This window comes from Hibiscus syriacus, unplaced genomic scaffold, assembly GCF_006381635.1.
Source record: "Hibiscus syriacus cultivar Baekdansim isolate YM2019G1 unplaced genomic scaffold, ASM638163v2 tig00110813_pilon, whole genome shotgun sequence".
Lineage (NCBI taxonomy): Eukaryota > Viridiplantae > Streptophyta > Magnoliopsida > Malvales > Malvaceae > Hibiscus > Hibiscus syriacus.
Window position 1 is genome coordinate 919,687 of NW_024062871.1, and position 20,264 is coordinate 939,950.

A 20,264-nucleotide genomic window follows, 5' to 3' on the forward strand; every position below is an offset into this window, starting at 1 on the left:
CCATTTTATTTTCGAATCTCTCTCTTGAATAAACAAAATAAAAAAGTTAATTATTTTTTAGGGTAAACTACATAGTTGATCATTTTTATTTTATTTTTATAAACCTATAATCATTCGATTCAAAAAAATAATACATAGTCACTCTCATTTTATTTTAATTAAAATATAGTCACTGAAACATTTACTTCTATTAGTTTGATGACCTGAAATATAAATAAAAATATTTAATTTTTATTTTAATTCTTGAATTTCATATAAAATACTAATTAAGGATTATTTTATAAATTCAAAGTAATTTAGGGACAAAGTTCTAATTTGACCCTTTTTTAATATGTTTTCTTCCCAACCTGGCAACCCCATATTCTTCTTCCATTGTTATCAACAAAGAAGACATGATCGGAAACGGAAAACAGCATGGATAACGTGGCCGTGGTGGTGGAGCTTCAGAGAAACTCAAAAAGCTTCGCAAAGATAGTAGAAAATATCATGAAACTGAAAAGAAGATTTTCCCAAAGCACGAATCACTTGCTAGATCCTTTGATGAAGAACTGAGAAAGAACAATAGTGGATTGCATTACATGATGGATGCAAATGGAGATGTTATTGTGTATGCTATGTATTGTTGGTCCTCTTCACTTTCTCCTTCCATAACGAAACTTGCAGGTTCGTATTCCCTGTTCCTATCCCTTTACTCGAGCATGGGCTTCACCTATAACATGTTCGATAAAAGTCCCAAGTCAACTTATATTCTCTTCTCTTTGTTTAACCACTCTGTTTTATTTGTCTCTCAATACCCGAAACAGTGAAGGAGAGTCATAGAAGGCAAGGCCATGTTGAGGCATTACTAAAAGCAGCAATTCAGAAGTGCGGGGGACCAGAAGCGTCCATCGGATATCACTTCACGTTGATCCTTTGAGAATTGCTGCCAATAGAATGTACTTGGATTTCGATTCCAGCTAAGTGCATCAAAGCTTGAAAACGTTTTCCTTTTCAAGTTAAATGATATATATATTTAGAAATAGCAGCTTAAAGGATTCATGTTTTTACTAAATTAAGAAAAAGGGAAGGCACATTTCTTGGACTTACTGCAACAAATTCTCTCTATATATGATATTTCACAGTTGCTAGACATGAATTGTTCTAGGATAAAAGAAGGAATAAGAACAAAAATTAGGGCAAAACCATTTGCTTGATCAGTAAATGCATAGTTTAGGTTTACATTACACGTTTCCTGCAAAAGCACAAGGAATATATGAAGAAGATGAACAGCAATAAAATATATGAAGAAGATGAACAGCAATAAAGGGGTGTGCGGCGGCGAGTGTGGAAGCTAGGGGAAGAAGAAGATGGGTTGGGAAGAAAACATATTAAAAAAAGGGTAAAATAGATCTTTGTCCCTAAATTACTTGAATTTATAAAATAGTCCCCAATTAGTATTTTTTCTAAAGTACATGGTTAAAATAAAATTAAACCCTTTTACTAACGAGTCACATCATCAAACTGACAGAAATAAACGTTTCAGTGACCACATCTTAATTAAAGCAAAATTAAAATTACTACGAATTATTTTTTTTGAATCGAGTGATCATACGTTTATAAAAATTAAACAAAAATGATCAACTATGTAATTTACCCTATTTTTTAATAAAACCAAAAATAAATAAGAAATCACACTTCTAGTCCGCTCCCCGATTCTCTCTAATAATATTTGATATAATTTTAAAATTTTAATTTAACTTTTAAATTATAATTATTTTTAAAATATTATAATTATTTTACAGATACAAATTCTAGTATTTGTAAAAGAAGTTGCATGAGCCATGCAAAGTATTGATTCCCTAATCCCACAATTTGAAAGTGAAATAGTTTGTAAGATCAAGTTCGAATTTTACTACTGTTCTTTTTTGTGGGCAATTTATAATTTTTTTGAAAGAGAAATAACTTGGACCATATGCTCTCTTTTTGTGCTTACCTCTCGTTTCTCTACTTTTAACTATCATCGTTGTGATTGTCGACACACTTCCTGATCAGAAAAAATTGATAATCTCTTATAGTTAATTTTTTTGTGTGAGATAGTTTATCAATATATTCAAAACCATTTCAGAACAATCTATCAGATTTGTTCTTTCAATCACCACGTCTACATCAATATTGCGTCTAGTTTTGAATAGAGACAATAAGATTATTAATATTTGCTAGGGATGTTTTTAAAGATGAAGCATGTATATAAGGGAGAATTTTGATTTTATTTTTCTTCTCGTCCTGTATATTTTTATGTTGGAGTTGGGTTGTCTTTGTTGTCTATTGTTTTCTTGTTTAATGAAAATCTAATTTCTAATTAAAATAAAACTAATAACCTTGTTTTCAGCTATTAGTAATCTTTTTTGCATTTCTTTTCTAAGTATTGTGGTTGGTTTTATTTTTAATTTGGTTATTGTTAAGAAAAGAAACTGCCCTAGGTTATGTAATATGGTTCCTGATGTGCAGCGTATGCTCATTGTAGATATGTTATTGTGCTTAAAAGGATGTAGTAATTAAGGCAAGCTTGGGATACATTATACGTAGGACTTATCAAAAAAAAAAAAACAATCAAAAGGATGCCGGAGTTAGAACTTGTAAGCATTGTCACACCCTCATTTTAAATTAAAAATTAATTTGGTTGGTTTAGGGGCTAAATTACAAGTTTAAGAAGTTTGCAGCTTGGTTTTGAACTTGTATGAAGTTCAAGGACTTAACCCTGAGTTGTTCCTTTTCCTAGTCAGTGGGAATTTTTTTTTCAAGTAAAATTTATTTTATTGGTTAAGTCTCGGGTTATAACGCAAAGTCATCCCCATTTTAAAACCAATTATCCAAATCCCCAAATTTCCCCCTTAAATCCCTAGCCGTCGTACCCTGTCGCTTCACCAATCCATTGATAAATCTATTATGGCACAGTGTTCAGACAAATAAGATATGTTAAGGGCGTTCTATTAGAATTCAGAGAATTGAATTCCCTGCTAAGTTAATGAAATTACTATTCAAGGGATTTGAAGTAAGATTGGAAATAAACCAGTTATATAATTAGCATACAAATGTCAATTGTAAATTGAAAAGAAGTAAAGTTAATCAGTTCAAATGGATTGAAAGTATAGTATTAGAGGAATTCTATCGTTCTGAAATAGAGTTGGTTCTTTGCTACATTGGCAAGATAAAGTAGAGGGGATGGATGTTATTAGGAGATTATTAAAAGACCAAGGAATGGAGAATATTGTTTTGGAAGAGTTCAAGAATAAGTGCATCAGTGATAAGTTTATAAGATAAATGAAATCAGAGGTATGAATTCAAAATAAAGGGATAGTACTGTGTATAAGTAAGAGTGTGGATATGATAAGGGTTGCATTCTTGATGGAAAAAGGTTAGTGTTAGCTAACAAGATTATATGATGAAAATGTATTGGAGTTAACAAATTTTAAGATATTGTCAGGGTAAGATAAACAAATATGAAGTGGATCTGGATACAGTTGTATATTCTGATCATAGTAATGTGAGATAGTGAAGGAAGTACGGATTCATATGTTTTATTAAAGCTAAGGATTGATAAGAAGAGTTTACGAATGAATTATAAAAGTTATGAAGAGGGAATAAAGAGAGGTAATCAGAGATAAGTATAAGTGATACGGAAAGAATATGAAAACATGGGTGAGAGATATGGTTTAGATATGTAATAAGGAGATCTTGATTATGAAATGATAAATGGAGAAAGAAATGAAAAGGATTGAATTTAAAGGATCAGATATGATAAAGGTTATATGGAAATTTAGATGATAAGTTCGATATAGAAGTAAGAAAAGTGTTCAAGGTGATGTGAAAATATTGTTTGATTTTGTAAAGTATATGTTTAATCATATTTGAATAAGATTTAAAGTTGTGTTCTTGGTCAAATGATGATATAATAAGAGTTTGGTTATTATTATAAGGTAATTAGAGATGGATTTATGATGTTAAGTGATGAAAATAGATACTACTGTCTATATGATGAGTGACATTATATGGATCTTAGAAAGGTCAAATGAAAATGCAGAATCGAATGAGAGAAAAGACAGAAATGGATTGGGTTCTTTAGAAATTGAAGGCAAATCATTGATTATAAATTGTGAAGGGATAAAGTTATGAAAGCAACATAAGAACATTAAAAAAATATGTTCTTATTGGCATGTACAATGAAAATTCGAGGACAAATTTTCTTAAAAGGAGGGGAGATTTGTAACATCCTCAATATCGGGTGAGTGAATAAATTATAAAACTTCATAATTTGGTGATTTAAGTAGAATAATTGAATTGTTCGATGACTTAGTTGAAAATATTTCCTGAAGGGTTATTAGTAATTATTAAAAGAATTAAAGGGAAAAATGGTCATTCGACTTAGAAATGGATAAGATAAGGATATATACGGGGATAAAGTCGAGAGATTTTCCTCAATACTGGGCGAGTGACTAAATTGTAAAACTTAAGAATTTGGTAATTTAAGTAGAATAATTGAATAGTTCGATGACTTATTTGAAAATATTTCCTGAAGGGTTAATAGTAATTATTAAAAGAATTAAAGGGCAAAATGATCATTTGACTTAGAAATGGATAAGATAAGGATATATACGGGGATAAGGTTGAGAGATTTCTCCCGAAATCTCTTCATTCTTCTTCTCCACCGTGAACCCAAGGGAGCAAAGGTGAGTTTTCTAGTTAATTGGTTACTTGTTGATTTTAAGTATGGATTTTGATCTTTAGGTGATACTTAAGCTTAAGGAAAGCTTAAGTTGTCTTATAATCAAAAGATGAAGAAGTTATGAGAGATTAAAGATAAGAAATTTCTAAATGAAATTCTGAAAAAAAAAAGTTGATAAAGGAATTTGGAGATGGAATTTGACTTGTCATCAACTTAATTAAGAGATATGAAATGATAGAATTGGATTTAGAACATGTTGCAAATTGAGTATGATTCTTAAATTCTATATAGATAATAAGATTTTGAGGTTTAAGATGTAATAAATGAGTATAAATTGGTTTAAGTACATGTATGTGAGTTAAGAACATAAAAGGGGAAGAAACATGAAGTGTATAAGTTGAAAAGAGTTAATTTTCATGCTTAAAATATGAGTTCTGGGCAAAGTGTATCGTTACACATTCAATATGTACCGATACACTCTTAAATGAAGAAACATCGAATGCAATAAGTTATCGATACACAGGAAGTGTATCGATGCACCCCTTAAAATGAAAACATTGAATGTAATTTGTGTACCGATACATAGGCAGTGTATCGATACACCAGTTAAGGAATGTACCGATACACTATGGAGTGTACCGATACCTACCTTAAATAAGAAATGAAAGTAGCATTTCCTTTAGTTTAAGAAAGGGAAGATTAGAGTATATCAATTAGAATATTGATATGGATTTATGTATTGTTATGTAGATATAGAACGTAATCTTGTTCCGGAACCATCGAAGAATTAGGATCGATCAAAGTAAGCAAGGCTAAGGCGAGTGCAATTTAATTTGTACTTATGTTATTGAACAAACATTGACTTGCGATGAGCCAGTGACAGAGTTACTATGGTAAGAAGTGACTCTTAAAATGTTATTTGATTGATGATGCATGTATAACATTATATATGGATGTTTTATACATCATTTGGTAAGATTTGCGATAAGTCTATTTTCCATGTTGGAATGCATGATTCCATAAGTACAAGCATGTGATTAATATGATGCTTATGTGTACATGAGTACATGAAAATGGGTATATGTGTCATATGTTATTATATGTGACATGATTTACATGATTGCATGTATGTGCGATATGTGATATTAAACTACATGAATATATGAGAATATGATATCAGCTGTGTGATATGTTTGACATGTTATTTTATGTGACATGATTGATGTGAGCATATGAGAGTAAAATATGAGATACATGAATCTAATATATGTGAATACATTCATATGCGAGCAAGATATGACATACGTGTTTATATGAACACATGAGAAATTGTACAAGTTATATGATACGATCTACATGATTACATGCACATGTAATATATGTGATATGATATGAACCTATGTGATATGGGTTATATGAAAAGGGATCTATGAGATCATACAAGAATATTACACAATGATTTATGAGATCATACAAGAATGATACAAGTAAGGTAAATTGTTATAAATGATAATGCTCATGTTATGTGATATGAGAGCTAGTGGTATAGTTGGCATGCCAAGAGTCGAGGGTTACCTATGTTCTTCGGGATATATAGACTGTTTACCTATGTTCTTCGGGACATATGGACTGATTACCTATGTTCTTCGGGACATATGGACTGATTATCTATGTTCTTCAGACTTATGGATTGATTACCTATGTTCTTCGAAACATATGGAATGGTCCTTCAAGACATCGATTAAGCTGTGGTGACAGCATAATAGTGCACAACCTCAATGTACTCACATACCTTATATTCTTAGTAATGTACATGGACTTACAAGAGGTATTAAAAGTGTTGTTATTGTTATATGTTATCATGTTATTACTCTTTACACTGAGGTACATGATTTATTTATATGCTCATATTGATAGGAAATACATTATTATTATATTTTATGCCTCACTAAGTCTATTACTTAGCGTGTAAGTAATTTACACGTAGGTACTGAGAAGCATGAGGATCAAAGCTAAGTTCAAATGAACAACATATCTCTGCTCAAAGATCAGATCAGAAATAAATTACAAAATATGTCTTGTTATGAAATTAATCAGTTGGCATGTAAATAAAGTTGTTAAGTATGTATGCTCTGATCGAGTTTGGTAATGTTTTAAACATACTGGTGTAAATAATAACTTTTTGTTAATGAAAGTTTAAATTTTTACTGTTTTGATAAATGTACATGTTTTGAATAATTAATGTGACATTTCTCAAATTCGTGTTCGGGTCGAATACGGGTTTGGGTGTTACATTTAATGGTATCAGAGTCAGGTTTAGCCGATTCTAGGCATAAACGAGGTATAGAGTGTCTTTATAAGTGTACATGCCAACATAAATGTGAAAACTTCTGATCTGGTAATAGTAACAAGTATGTTGTTTTACTAATAGAGTTATATGGTTGTATTTGATTAGATGTCCAGACATGATAGTCCTCGAAGTGAAGCGGGAGATGATCAGCCCGCTGAGAGTAGACCTTGGCCAGGCAAGGTGAAGAACATGCACCTTCTGGAGTGCCTGTACAAGATCAAGATATTTTCTTCAGGACGTTGGACGTTATTTTGACGCGTTTCTAGCCTCCTGCTTCCTCTACTCAGAGGATGAATGTAGCAAAAAAGTTAAAGAGATTATGAGCTCCTGAGTTCAAAGGTAAAGCTGAGGAAGGTTCTGTTGCAGCAGATATTTGGCTTAATGATGTAAAGTTCATATTAGATGAACTCCATTATTCTGATGTGGAGAAATTAGATAGAGTGGTCTCCTTATTTTTAGAAGAATTTAAGCACAAGTATATAGGAGACCAGTTTATCAGGCAACTGAAGCAATAATTCTTGAATCTGAAACAAATGAATCGTACTGTGTATGAGTACGACTACGAGTTCAATAAGTTAAGTCGTTTTGCGGCTGAGTTGATTTCAATAGAGAAGGATGCGTGTGATTGGTTTATGGAGGGCTTGCGCTCAAGATTGAAGGAAATGTTAATTACTTTGAATCTGTCCTCATTTCAAGAAGTAGTAAATCATTCTAAAGCTCTAAAAAGAGCTCAGAGTGAATGGTTTGGAGAGCAGAAAGCTCAACCATCCAAAAGAACTAGAGTTTCATCAAGTTTTGCACCACCTAAGAGAGGCAGAGATTCTGAATTTCAATTTCAAGCAAGGTCTTGATCAGCAGTATCCTCTGTTAGAGAATCAAATCAGATGAGATCTAGACAGACTCAATCAGTAGGGTATGGTAAGGGAAGAGCACAACAGAGACACTGTCAGACTTGTGGAAAATATCATTCCGATGGTGAAATGAGATATTTCATGAGAGATTGTTCATTGGGGACAAGAAACCAGTACAGTTGGAGCGATCTGCTTTGATGTCTCAGAGAGGAAGAGGTAGAGGAAGAGGCATAAATCAAACTGAATCCTCTACTCAACAGGAAATACGCTCCACTGCACGAATGTATAATATTAATACCGATGAAGATTTTGATGATCCAGAGATAATAGCAGGTACATTTCTAGTGTGTAATAAATACGTTATGATATTGATTGATCTAGGTTTGAATATTCATATATTAGTAGTAAATTGGTGAGGAAATTGAGAATTCAATTATAAGTTATTTATAGTGATGTGGTAGTGATAAATCTATTAGGGCACAATGTTCGGACAAATAAGATATGTTGAGGGTGTTCTATTAGAATTCAGAGAATTGAATTCCTTTCTAAGTTGATGAAATTACTATTCAAGGGATTTGAAGTAAGATTGGAAATAAACCAGTTATATAATTAGCATACAAATGTCAATTGTAAATTGAAAACAAGTAAAGTTAATCAGTTCAGATGAATTGAAAGTATAATATTAGAGGAATTCTATCGTTCTGAAATAGAGTGGTTTCTTTGCTACATTGACAAGATAAAGTAGAGGGGATGAATGTTATTAGGAGAATATTAAAAGACCAAGGAATGGAGAATATTGTTTTGGAATAGTTAAAAAATAAGTGCATCAGTGATAAGTTTATAAGATAAATGAAATCAAAGGTATGAGTTCAAAACAAAGGGATAATACTGTGTATAAGTAAGAGTGTAGATATGATAAAGGTTGCATTCTTGATGGGAAAAAAGTTAGCATTGGCTAAAAAGATTATATGATGAAAATGTATTGGAGTTAACAGATTTTAAGATATTGTCAGGGTTAGATAACCAAATATGAAGTGGACCTGGATACAGTTGTATATTCTGATCATAGTAATGTGAGATAATGAATGAAGTAAGGATTTGTTTGTTTTAGTAAAACTAAGGAATGATAAGAAGAGTTTACGAATGGATTATAAAAGTTATGAAGAGGGAATAAAGAGAGGTAATCAGAGATAAGTATAAGTGATACGAAAAGAATAGGAAAACATGGGTGAAATATATGGTTTAGTTATGTAATAAAGAGATCTTGATTATGAAAAGATAAATGAAGAAAGGAATGAAAAGGATTGAATTTAAAGGTTCAGATATGATAAAGGTTATATGGAAGTGTAAATGATAAGTTCGATATAGAAGTAAGAAACATGTGCAAGATGATGTGAAAAGATTGTTTGATTTCGTAAAGTATATGTATATTTGAAGAAGTTTTAAAGTTGTGTTCTTGGTCAAATGATGATATAATAAGAGTTTGGTTATTATTATAAGGTAATTAGAGATGGATTTATGATGTTAAGTGATGAAAAATGAATACTATTGGAGATTTGTAACATCCTCAATACCGAGTGAGTGACTAAATTGTAAAACTTCATAATTTGGTGATTTAAGTAGAATAATTGAATTGTTCGATGACTTATTTGAAAATATTTCCTGAAGGGTTATTAGTAATTATTAAAAGAATTATAGGGCAAAATGGTCATTTGACTTAGAAATGGATAAGATAAGGATATATACGGTTAATTGGTTATTTGTTGATTTTAAGTATGGGTTTTGATCCTTAGGTGATACTTTAGCTTAAAGAAAGCTTAAGTTGTCTTATAATCAAAAGATGAAGAAGTTATGAGAGATTAAAGATAAGAAGTTTCTAAATGAAATTCTGAAAAAGAGTTGATAAAGGAATTTGGAGATGGAATTTGACTTGTCGTCAACTTAATTAAGAGATATGAAATGATAGAATTGGATTTAGAACATGTTGAAAATTGAGTATGATTCTTAAATTCTATATAGATAATAAGATTTTGAGGTTTAAGATGTAATAAATGAGTATAAATTGGTTTAAGTACATGTATGTGAGTTAAGAACATAAAAGGGGAAGAAACATGAAGTGTATAAGCTGAAAAGAGTTAATTTTCGTGCTTAAAATATGAGTTCTGGGCAAGGTGTATCGGTACACATTCAATATGTACCGATACACTCTTAAATGAAGAAACATCGCAATAAGTGTATCGATACACAGGAAGTGTATCGATGCACCCCTTAAAATAAAAACATCGAATGTAATTTGTGTACCAATACATAGGTAGTGTATCGATACACCAGTTAAGGAATGTACCGATACACTATAGAGTGTTCCGATACCTACCTTAAATAAGAAATGAAAGTAGCATTTCCTTTAGTGTAAGAAAGGGAATATTAGAGTATATCAATTAGAATATTGATATGGATCTATGTATTGTTATGTAGATATATAACTTAATCCTGTTCCGGGAACATCAAAGAATTAGGATCGATCAAAGTAAACAAGGCTAAAGTGAGTGCAATTTAATTTGTAATTATGTTATTGAATAAACATTGGCTTGCAATGAGCCAGTGACAGAGTTACTATGGTAAGAAGTGACTCCTAAAATGTTATTTGATTGATGATGCATGCATAACATTATATATGGATGTTTTATACATAATTGGGTAGGATTTGCGATAAGTCTATTTTACATTTTGGAATGCATGATTCCATAAGTACAAGCATGTGATTAATATGATTCTTATGTGTACATGAGTACAAGAAAATAGGTATATGTGTCATATGTTATTATATGTGACATGATTTACATGTATGTGCGATATGTGATACTAAACTACATGAATATATCAGAATATGATGTCAATCGTGTGATATGTTTGACATGTTATTTTATGTGATATGATTGATGTGAGCATATAAGAATAAAATATGAGATACGTGAATCTAATATACGTGAATACATTCATATGTGAGCAAGATATGGCATACATGTTTATATGAACACATGAGAAATGATGTAAGCTATATGATACGATCTACATGATTGCATGCACATGTGATATATATGATATGATATGGGTTATATGAAAAGGGATCTATGAGATCATAGAAGAATGTTACACAATGATCTATGAGATCATACAAGAATGATACAAGTGAGGTAAATTGTTATAAATGATAATGCCCATGTTATGTGATATGAGAGCTAGTGATATAGTTGGCATGCCAAGAGTCGAAGGTTACCTATGTTCTTCGGGACATATGGACTGGTCATTCAGGACATCGATTGAGTTGTGGTTATAACATAATAGTGCACAACCTCAATGTACTCACATACCTTAAGTTCTCAGTAATGTACATGGGCATACAAGAGGTATTAAAAGTGTTGCTATTGTTATATGTTATCATGTTATTACTCTTTACACTGAAGTACATGTGACATGATTGAATGATTTGTTTATATGCTCATATTGATAGGAAATGCATTATTATTATATTTTATGCCTCACTAACTCTATGACTTAGCGTGTAAGTAATTTACACGTAGGTACTGAGAAGTAAGAGGATCAAAGCTAAGTTCAAAGGAATAACATATCTCTGCTCAAAGATCATATCACAAGTAAATTACACAGTATGTCTTGTTATGAAATAAATCGGTTGGCATGTATACAAAGTTGTTAAGTATGTATGCTCTGATCGAGTTTGGTAATGTTTTAAACATACTGATATAAAGAATAACTTTTTGTTAATGAAAGTTTAAATTTTTACTGTTTTTATAAATGTACATGTTTTGAGCAGTTGATGTGACATCTCAGATTCGTGTTCGGGTCGAATATGGGTTGGGGTGTTACACTAGGTTACTATTTATGATATTTTTATGTAAAATTTATTTTATTGGTTAAGTCTCGGGTTATAACCCAAAGTCATCCCCATTTCAGAACCAATTATCCAAATCCCTAAATTTCCTCTAAATCCCTAGCCGTTGTACCCTGTCGCTTCACCAATCCATCACAGTCCGGCCACCATTGAGTGCACCACCGCCCTCGTTTGACTCGCCATCGACCGGAGACCAAAATCCCTACAACCTCGCTCCGAAAATCGAATTCGTTCGTCGTGGGGAGTTCGCTAAAGAACAGTCAAAAATCCAACCTGTCGCTCAATTTTTTCTCGATTTTTGTTGATCCAATCAGTCGTTCGGTACATTGCCACCTCTGTTGGCTTCTCTGGCATCGTGCGACCAAAACCCAATAAGGATCGTCGCCACTCCGTCACGCCGTCATCGCCCACGGTTGGGGGTAAGTTGCCAAATGAGTTTTGGTATTTTGGGAAATTTTTGTTGTGATTTTAGGTTGATATTGGATTATTTTGAGTGTGTACCTGAATCGGTAATGACCAGTCCATCAAAACGCCCTCTATTACCGCAACACACATCGGTACATGCCGATAGTGCGCGTGGGGTTCCGAATTGAGTTGAGTCAATTTGAATAGAATCAACTCGTTGACTTTGACTTTAACTTTGACCATAATTGACTTTGACTAAAAAATCAATTTTTTTTAAAGTCATATTTTATGTTTTTCGACATCCTGAGTCTGAGTTCGAACCCAAAGCCTCCGAATTGACCATCAAACCCGAGCATGCATATGTACTTAAGTATCTTATTTAAGAATAATTAAATTAAGGTTAATGATTGATCTAAGATATTGTTACTTGAAAGTACATGAGACTCTCCTGATCATTCTGCATCTCGACCCAACTCATCTCGATCCATTTGACCTCGTGAGCCAGTGGTTACTAGTATGACCCGTGAACCTTATGAATACTTAGATTAAAATTTTACTTCGATATAAACTTAGTTTATTATGAATTAGGTTCAAGCACTGCTGTAGAGTATGGTGAGGTAGGTGCTTAGTAGATTGTCGACTTATTCCTTTTTGCTAGGTGTGTTCCTTATTTGCTATATGATTGTTTTATTTGTTTTGAAATATGATTTTCCGAAATTACTGATTTATTGAATCTTTTTAACACTTTGATGTTATGATTTACTGATTTACTAGTTGATTGTTTCTAAATTTTGGTTTTTTGTTATATGTTATATGGTTATTTCACTTGATGATATAGTTATGCCAATTTATAGATTATTGAATTCACTACTTATTGTGTGAATTGTTTTATTGAGATACTATTTTGGGTAGGGAACTGGAGTATGGATGTTTAGCTCTGATCAAGCTGATAATTCCTTACGGAACTAAGGCGACCTTTGGGTAGGCTTCGAGGCCCCGAGAACTTTCTTGGGTAGCCTCTCCGGCCCCAAGATGCTCCCTTAGGTTGGTTTCTATACCTAATGGGTATAAGGTAAGCCCTTATGGATGCAGTTGTAGAGAACTGCATTTTGGTGTACAGGAGGAGGGTAATTATGAGTGTTAGAATTTAAACTTCACTATGACTTTTATGATACTTTACTGAACTATTTCTTAATTATTTTATCCATTTCATTTTACTTGCATCATTAGAACACACTGAGCTCCCTAGCTCACCTTTTCAAACTTTTCCCCCTTTCAGATACTTTTGGATATGCAACCCGGACTTGGGACTTGGAGGATTGACACATTCGTACATTACATTTTGTTGTAATGTTTTTATCTTCTGAATTGATCTCATTTTCGGTGACATGTGTCTATATTTGAAATACTTGTTTTACGATTTATACTTTTTCTACTGAAGTTAGATTGACTGTGATACTGATTATGACATATTTTATTTTACTCAGTCACTTATGGTTTTACATTTACCCATTTGGACTTTGTCGTTATTAAATATGATTTTAAAGATGTTATTTATAATATGATTCTATATTATTGAAAAATGTTTTGGAATTTTTTATTGTAATCCATTAGACCTAGTCGTAACGCATAGGCTGGGTATAGGAGGTTACAAGCATACTCCAATGCACTAGTTAAGATTAAGAATAAGCTTCATTTACGTTTCGGGAATTGTAGTTAAGAGTAAGAAATATTATGTATAAAAAAGTTTGAGAGTTTGAAGTTCTTTCTACACATTGAGAGAGGCCGAAATTGATCGTAAACATTAATTTGATTAAAATAGGGACACAAGTACAAGCAATAATGCAAAAATATAAAAAGGAATATGAAACTGCATGCAACTGAGAAACTAAGTACGTACAACGCCTAGAATAAATACAGATATGTTAATGGTGATCAATGGCCTGCTCCAGGGCTATGTCCAGGGATTGTGGGTCGAAAAGCGTCTACATATCCTTCTAAGGACCTGAAAGCATGGCGCAAAGCCCTTGGGATGGCTACATTATCATTGCTATTCTTCCCCGCAGCGGGTCTTCGACCCGATACGCTCACATTTTTCTTCAGTTTCAAGCTCCTTCCCTCTGTAAAAATAAGTGTTTCACGGGACAAAACGAGTATTATTAGGAAAAACAAACAACTAAATCTCACATTGGCCATGCCTACAATGCTCACGTTACAAAAAGGAAGTATTAAAGTTGTATAGCTCTAGTCTTTGCAAGTAAACTAGAACCAAAAAAAACTATGGCTGGATTCAATATCTTCGCTCTATTTATAGTGCATAAAAGGTTAGGGAACAGGGTTATAACTTATAATATTGTAGGAAGAAAGAGAGAGTGGGAGAAGTACGTGCAGTCATGTGGCTTGTTAGGGCCCAATGGCAAGGCATTTTTCAGATGCAATGTCAAGTACACTCTAAATGCTGAAAAAAAAAATTAAGTATTGACAATTCCATTAAAATTAAGGCTTCAAAAACTTTAATGGACCACATGTCGTTGGCAATTTCCCATGGACAGTTTGATCAGGACAATGATACTAATAAAACAGGAAAACACGTGATCACAAGCTTTTTGCTTTTATTTTGAAAATATTTTCTTGATGGGGAGAACGTGACTTCAACTCTCCCATTCCCCACGAGACCTATGAAGTACTTACTGCTAAGGAAACCCTAAAAGGGTCGCACATGGAGAAGTTTTTGACCGTCTACTAGGGTGAGCAAGATTGATTTTTTCGACTCAATTCGAATTGACTTTGAATTGTAGTTTCAGAAATTTGATTCGACTAAAAAATATTTCAAGTTCAAATCGAGTTATAAAATACAACTTAAATAATTGAAACTTTTAGTAATTAGTTGATTGATTTTCAAGTTTGCATTAAATCACTCGACTTTGTATGATATATGTATATCATGTATGAAAAATATATTAAGAAATAAATATGTATTGTATATGATTATAAAAAAATATTTAAATTGGAACCAAATATTATTATAATATTATTAATATTTACAATTAAATTTAAACAGAAACTCGATAACTCGACTTGAGTCAAGTTTTATAAACTCAACTCAACTTGAAATTTTTTTAAATCAAGTTCGACTTATAAAATAGGATTTTTCAACTTAAATAACTCAAAATTTTTTAATTTAATTCGACTCAACTCGATCGAATACTTACCCCTACCATATAGTACCAAAATAGTATTGCCGTTCTTCTCCTTATTGGCTGCAAATGACAGTGCCCGCGGGATTCCATTGATTTTCTGAAAACTTGTCTGACAACGAAATAAAAATTAAATAAATAAAAAGAACTTATCAGATGCCTCAAAGGTCGAAAAGGGTTGACGCCGATAACATTTACTATTGATTTCTTAACTCAAATATAAACGAATCTATGGAAACCAACGATTATCGTACAAGATTCTCATGGAATCTTCCCTTTTAATGATTTGCGGCCGCCCACCCCTCTTCCTTTCCAAGTACTAAACTAAATTAATTATACTTTAGGGGCTGCCACTAGCTGTTACGCATGCGGGGCTTCGTTGGTTCTCGCAAACAAGCAACTTTAGGGCTTCATGAAAACCATAGTTTACTTATATATAATTAATTATATCAAATATTTCTTAATTTTAGGTTATTTTCATTTATAATATTGAGCTTTCAACCGTTGCTGTTATTGAATTAGATTATTAATTCAAATATGACGCAATGATTGAATAATAATTTCGTTTATGTAATGATATGACTAAAATAATATTATTTTAATGTGATTATATTAATGTTCAAAACGATTCACGTTCTGTAATCACCAATATTTGCACCTCAATATATATTTATTACTATATTTTACAAGCAAATAATAAAAAGTAAAAAATAAAAGGGAACATAATCCCTTAATATTCGTTGCTGCCTCCTGCCATCTCTGTTGATGTCGCCGTCTGCATCAGGCGTCTAAGCCGCTGGTCGTTCAACTGATCACAATTCATCACTTTCTTTTGGCTTCTAGTCACCACCTCCACCATTTAACCTGCAGGGAAATAACAATCAAAGAGGGGAGAAACCATTCAAATTACAACAAAAAATCAGAGATCAACACCATCAACCCCCAAAAAAACAGCAGCACTCTCAAAAAAAAAAAAAAAAGAAACCAACCATAAAAAAACACTCGAACAACAACCAAAAAAGAAAAAATGAGAGGGGATTCGAACCCAAGAAAAACGAAAAAATAGAGAGCAAAAAAACCATTTTCAAAACTAAAAAAACAAAAGCAAGAACTGAAATTTTGCATATAATAAGTCGTAGAAATCCACCCGATTTGAAGCCACGCCGAAACTATGTCTGTAAGCACTCAATAGGTGTACACAAAGGATAAACCTACTCTAACCTTTGCTTTTTACTTTAAAATTGTAGGATAAATTTGTTTTCTAAATCAAAACATATGAACTAGAAAAAGTATGTGATTAAGTCCTACTTTGCCAAACAAATGCATGGAGGTATAATTCATGTCGGGTAGGATCTACTTTAATAAATCATGTCTAAGCAAACAACATATGACAGTAGGTTTACTCGTTGATAATAGTTTTATTATTCTGTAGATTATTTTTATCGGTACTAACCATTTCCCCTATACTCTTTTATTTTTGTTAATTGCATTTGCATCATCATCATTATCATGACATAAAGGTATTGATATGCAATCGACTATATAATTAGAAAATTTTCATAAATGGAGAAAAAAGTTTATTTAATCAAGTAGTCACATATATAGGTGTGTACCAATAGTAAGATGGCTCAGAAAACAACAAGGTAGCTCGCTTGAAGTCCATTTATCAGAGTTAGTGGATTACATGCAATTCAACATCAAATTGAACGACGTTCAAAACTTGAAAGAATACTCTTCATCCAAACAATGGGACATTATTCGAGATAGTCGCCACACAAGCCTAGGAGATCATGAACCACTTGAGGGGAATAACATTCAAAAGAAAGAATCCCAAGTTAAAGCACAAACCTTCTTTTTGATTGAAGAAAATAAGAGAAGATTGATCATCCAAGCAAAGTCACGTTTGTAAAAAATGGACTATCTTGTAATAATGTAGACTTATATCTCTGATGAAATTTTTTCTATGATAATTGACTTTTGGGATCATTACCTAGAGTAAATATTCATATTTCATTTATGTCTATACATTTTAAGAGTCATAGATTACAACATTTATTCATCCAATAAAACACCAAACAATATAACGTATTTTCAATCCCAGCTACCCTGGCCTTCACTAGTGAAAAAGAGACAACGTACCCTTATGGTACTAGGAAAATAACTAAAAAGATGGATGAAATGTTAGCCCGTATCGAGCAAGAGCAAAAAGACATGCATGAAGAAATGAGAGTTAAGTTGACTAAGATTGAGGCTGACATTGCAAACTCACAACTAGATATGCTGAAGATAATAGAGGATATATTCAAGAAGCATGCAACGACTGAAAAAGATCTTGCTGAAAATCCTACACCCTTTAGCTGAGAACCCACACATCCTTTGAGTTTCACGACAGAATCCTCGCATCTTCTGGGTTTCACATCCATTCATGTCCCTGCTCGTTCTCTTGTACTCCAAGAAACCCGACCTCATGTTTTCTTTACTAATGAGAACCGAAAACATCAAATGTGATCTTTATTCCTCTTCAATTATCCTCATACACTAGGAGTGAGGTCAGAAGAATTCTGTACCGATAACATAGTTCCTGATCTGAATGAATTAGCTAAGAAAGAAAAGGATAATGATGAATTCATCCAACAATTAAAGAATCTGGAGAAAATGGTGGAATTTGTGGAGCTGGTTGAACCCTTCTACGGGTTTGATGCCAAAGAACTAAGTCTAGTCCCCAACCCAGTAATCCCAATAAAATTCAAAGTTCATGACTTTGATAAGTATGATGGGACCACATGCCCTACGTCAGATATCACCATGTTCTGTCGGAGGATAGATGACCACATGGAGAATGAGAATCTGTTGATCCATTATTTTCAAGACAGTCTGATAGGACCCGTTTCTAAAGGGTATAATCAACTAAGTCGTACTCAAATTCATTCATAGAATGATTTAGCTCAAGCTTTTTTGGGTCAGTACAAGCACATGATTGATATGGCTCTTGATCGAAAAACACTGCAAAATATGGAGATGAAACATCATAAGAGCTTTCGAAAAATACTGCAAAATATGGCTCAAATTCATTCATGTGTGGAGAAATGATCAAAAGAGCTATCAAGAACGGTAAGATAAGTGACACTAGGAGCTGACGATGCGAAAGAAGTTGAGATTAATATGATGGGATCTTATTCAACTAGTAATGGGACCAAACCTCATAAAGTGATCCGCAAGAAGACCCATATTGATCCAATTCCAATAACATATGTGGAATTGCTTCTAACACTTGTTGAGAAAAACCTTATGACTCTAGTACAATCCAAGCCAAAAGAGCCCTTGTATCCTGAAGACTATGACATTGGCACCATACATAGCTACCATATAGGAAACTTGGGGCACACTACTGAGAACTGTAGGGCATTGGAATGCAAGGTCCAAATTTTGATTGATTTCGGGGCATCCTGATGCGAATTAAAAGAAGACTATTATCCGCTGACTTTGGAAGATTTATTGTTCTTGCATGAAAAAGTTATGAACAATGAAACAACGAAAAAGTGTTTTGTCTTGTTTGAACTTGTTTTTGTCCTTTTTTTCTCTCATATATTTTGATGTTCAAACTAATGCTACTTTATAAGGTTATGAACAATGAAACAAGTTTTAATCTTAAAGTTCTTTTAATATCATTTGAATTAAAACTTTTTTTAAGAATCGAGGTTATAGACATTTGAAAAAAGACAAGATTAAACCCGTGTAAAACAATGCCATTTGATCTTATTATAAAATATACACTTGAACATCGCACCATTTTTTTGTTTAGGACATTCAGTGATGATCATAATCATTACAAAAGAAATGGTGGAGTAGATGAATTTAATTTAGATTAGTTGCTTGGGCATTGAACTCTAAAGATGGAATTTCCAGACCTTCAACGACACCTAGATCATAACATGTTCTTCTTAATGAGCTTAAGATAGCTAAATCTGGATACTCTAAAGGTTAACAAAAATTATTATCACGAGGCAAATGTAAGAAAATCGAGTTATTTTGCTAAAGCAATTGGTTATAGAGGTAACTCAAGAGCCCTGACTTTATGAATAAATTACATTCAAACCATGACATTAATCAGATACCTGGCAATTCGGTGTTTGCTCCATTGTGTTTGTCAAGTCGAAGACTTTGTGAAGAGATGAATATTTTAGCTACGCCTTAATAAGGGGAATGAATCTAAAGTTCATAAGGTTCAAGGAATAAAGGAAATAATGCCTATGGTTTGAATTAATAATGAGTTTCAGTGGAAAATGGACTGAGGGAGTTGAGAAAAACCTATTATAGTCGACTTCACACAAGCACTCAGGAATTCTGTTTTTAGACCAATATTTATGTGCTATCTCTACTGAATGAGTCTATAAAGCTTGAACAGATGTAAGATTTCATAAAACTAAAATAAAAGTGCTCTAAAAGGTCTAATAATTAAATATGCTAGTTATGTCATTTTGTCCGTATCCAATTGGAATGTCAAGCCGAGATAGAGGTGGCATGTCATAATGTTCATAAAGATCGAGAAGGGAAGGAAATCTCAATGATTGAAAGTATTAAATTTAAGTAGCTAACCCTAAAAATAATAACCCATTAGTCTTGACACTTGTCAAAGAACTATAATTTTTGAAGGATTAAAGAGTAATTGATTTGTTTGATATTCAATGAACTCTAGTTTTATGATTTATTGTAATTGTGAACCCAAAATGAGGGACACCTTTTTGTGTTTATGAATTTTTTTCTTTAAACTTTTCACATTTCAAATGAGAAAGAGGAAGAAAAACATTTTCAAATAAGATAATTCTCCAAGGAATGTATGTTGGAAATT

General features: G+C 32.5%; 1 pseudogene; it reads left to right on the forward strand.

Annotated features, from left to right (window-relative positions):
* Positions 1-387: 387 nt before the first annotated feature.
* Positions 388-960, forward strand: LOC120141800 (annotated as a pseudogene).
* Positions 961-20,264: the final 19,304 nt, after the last annotated feature.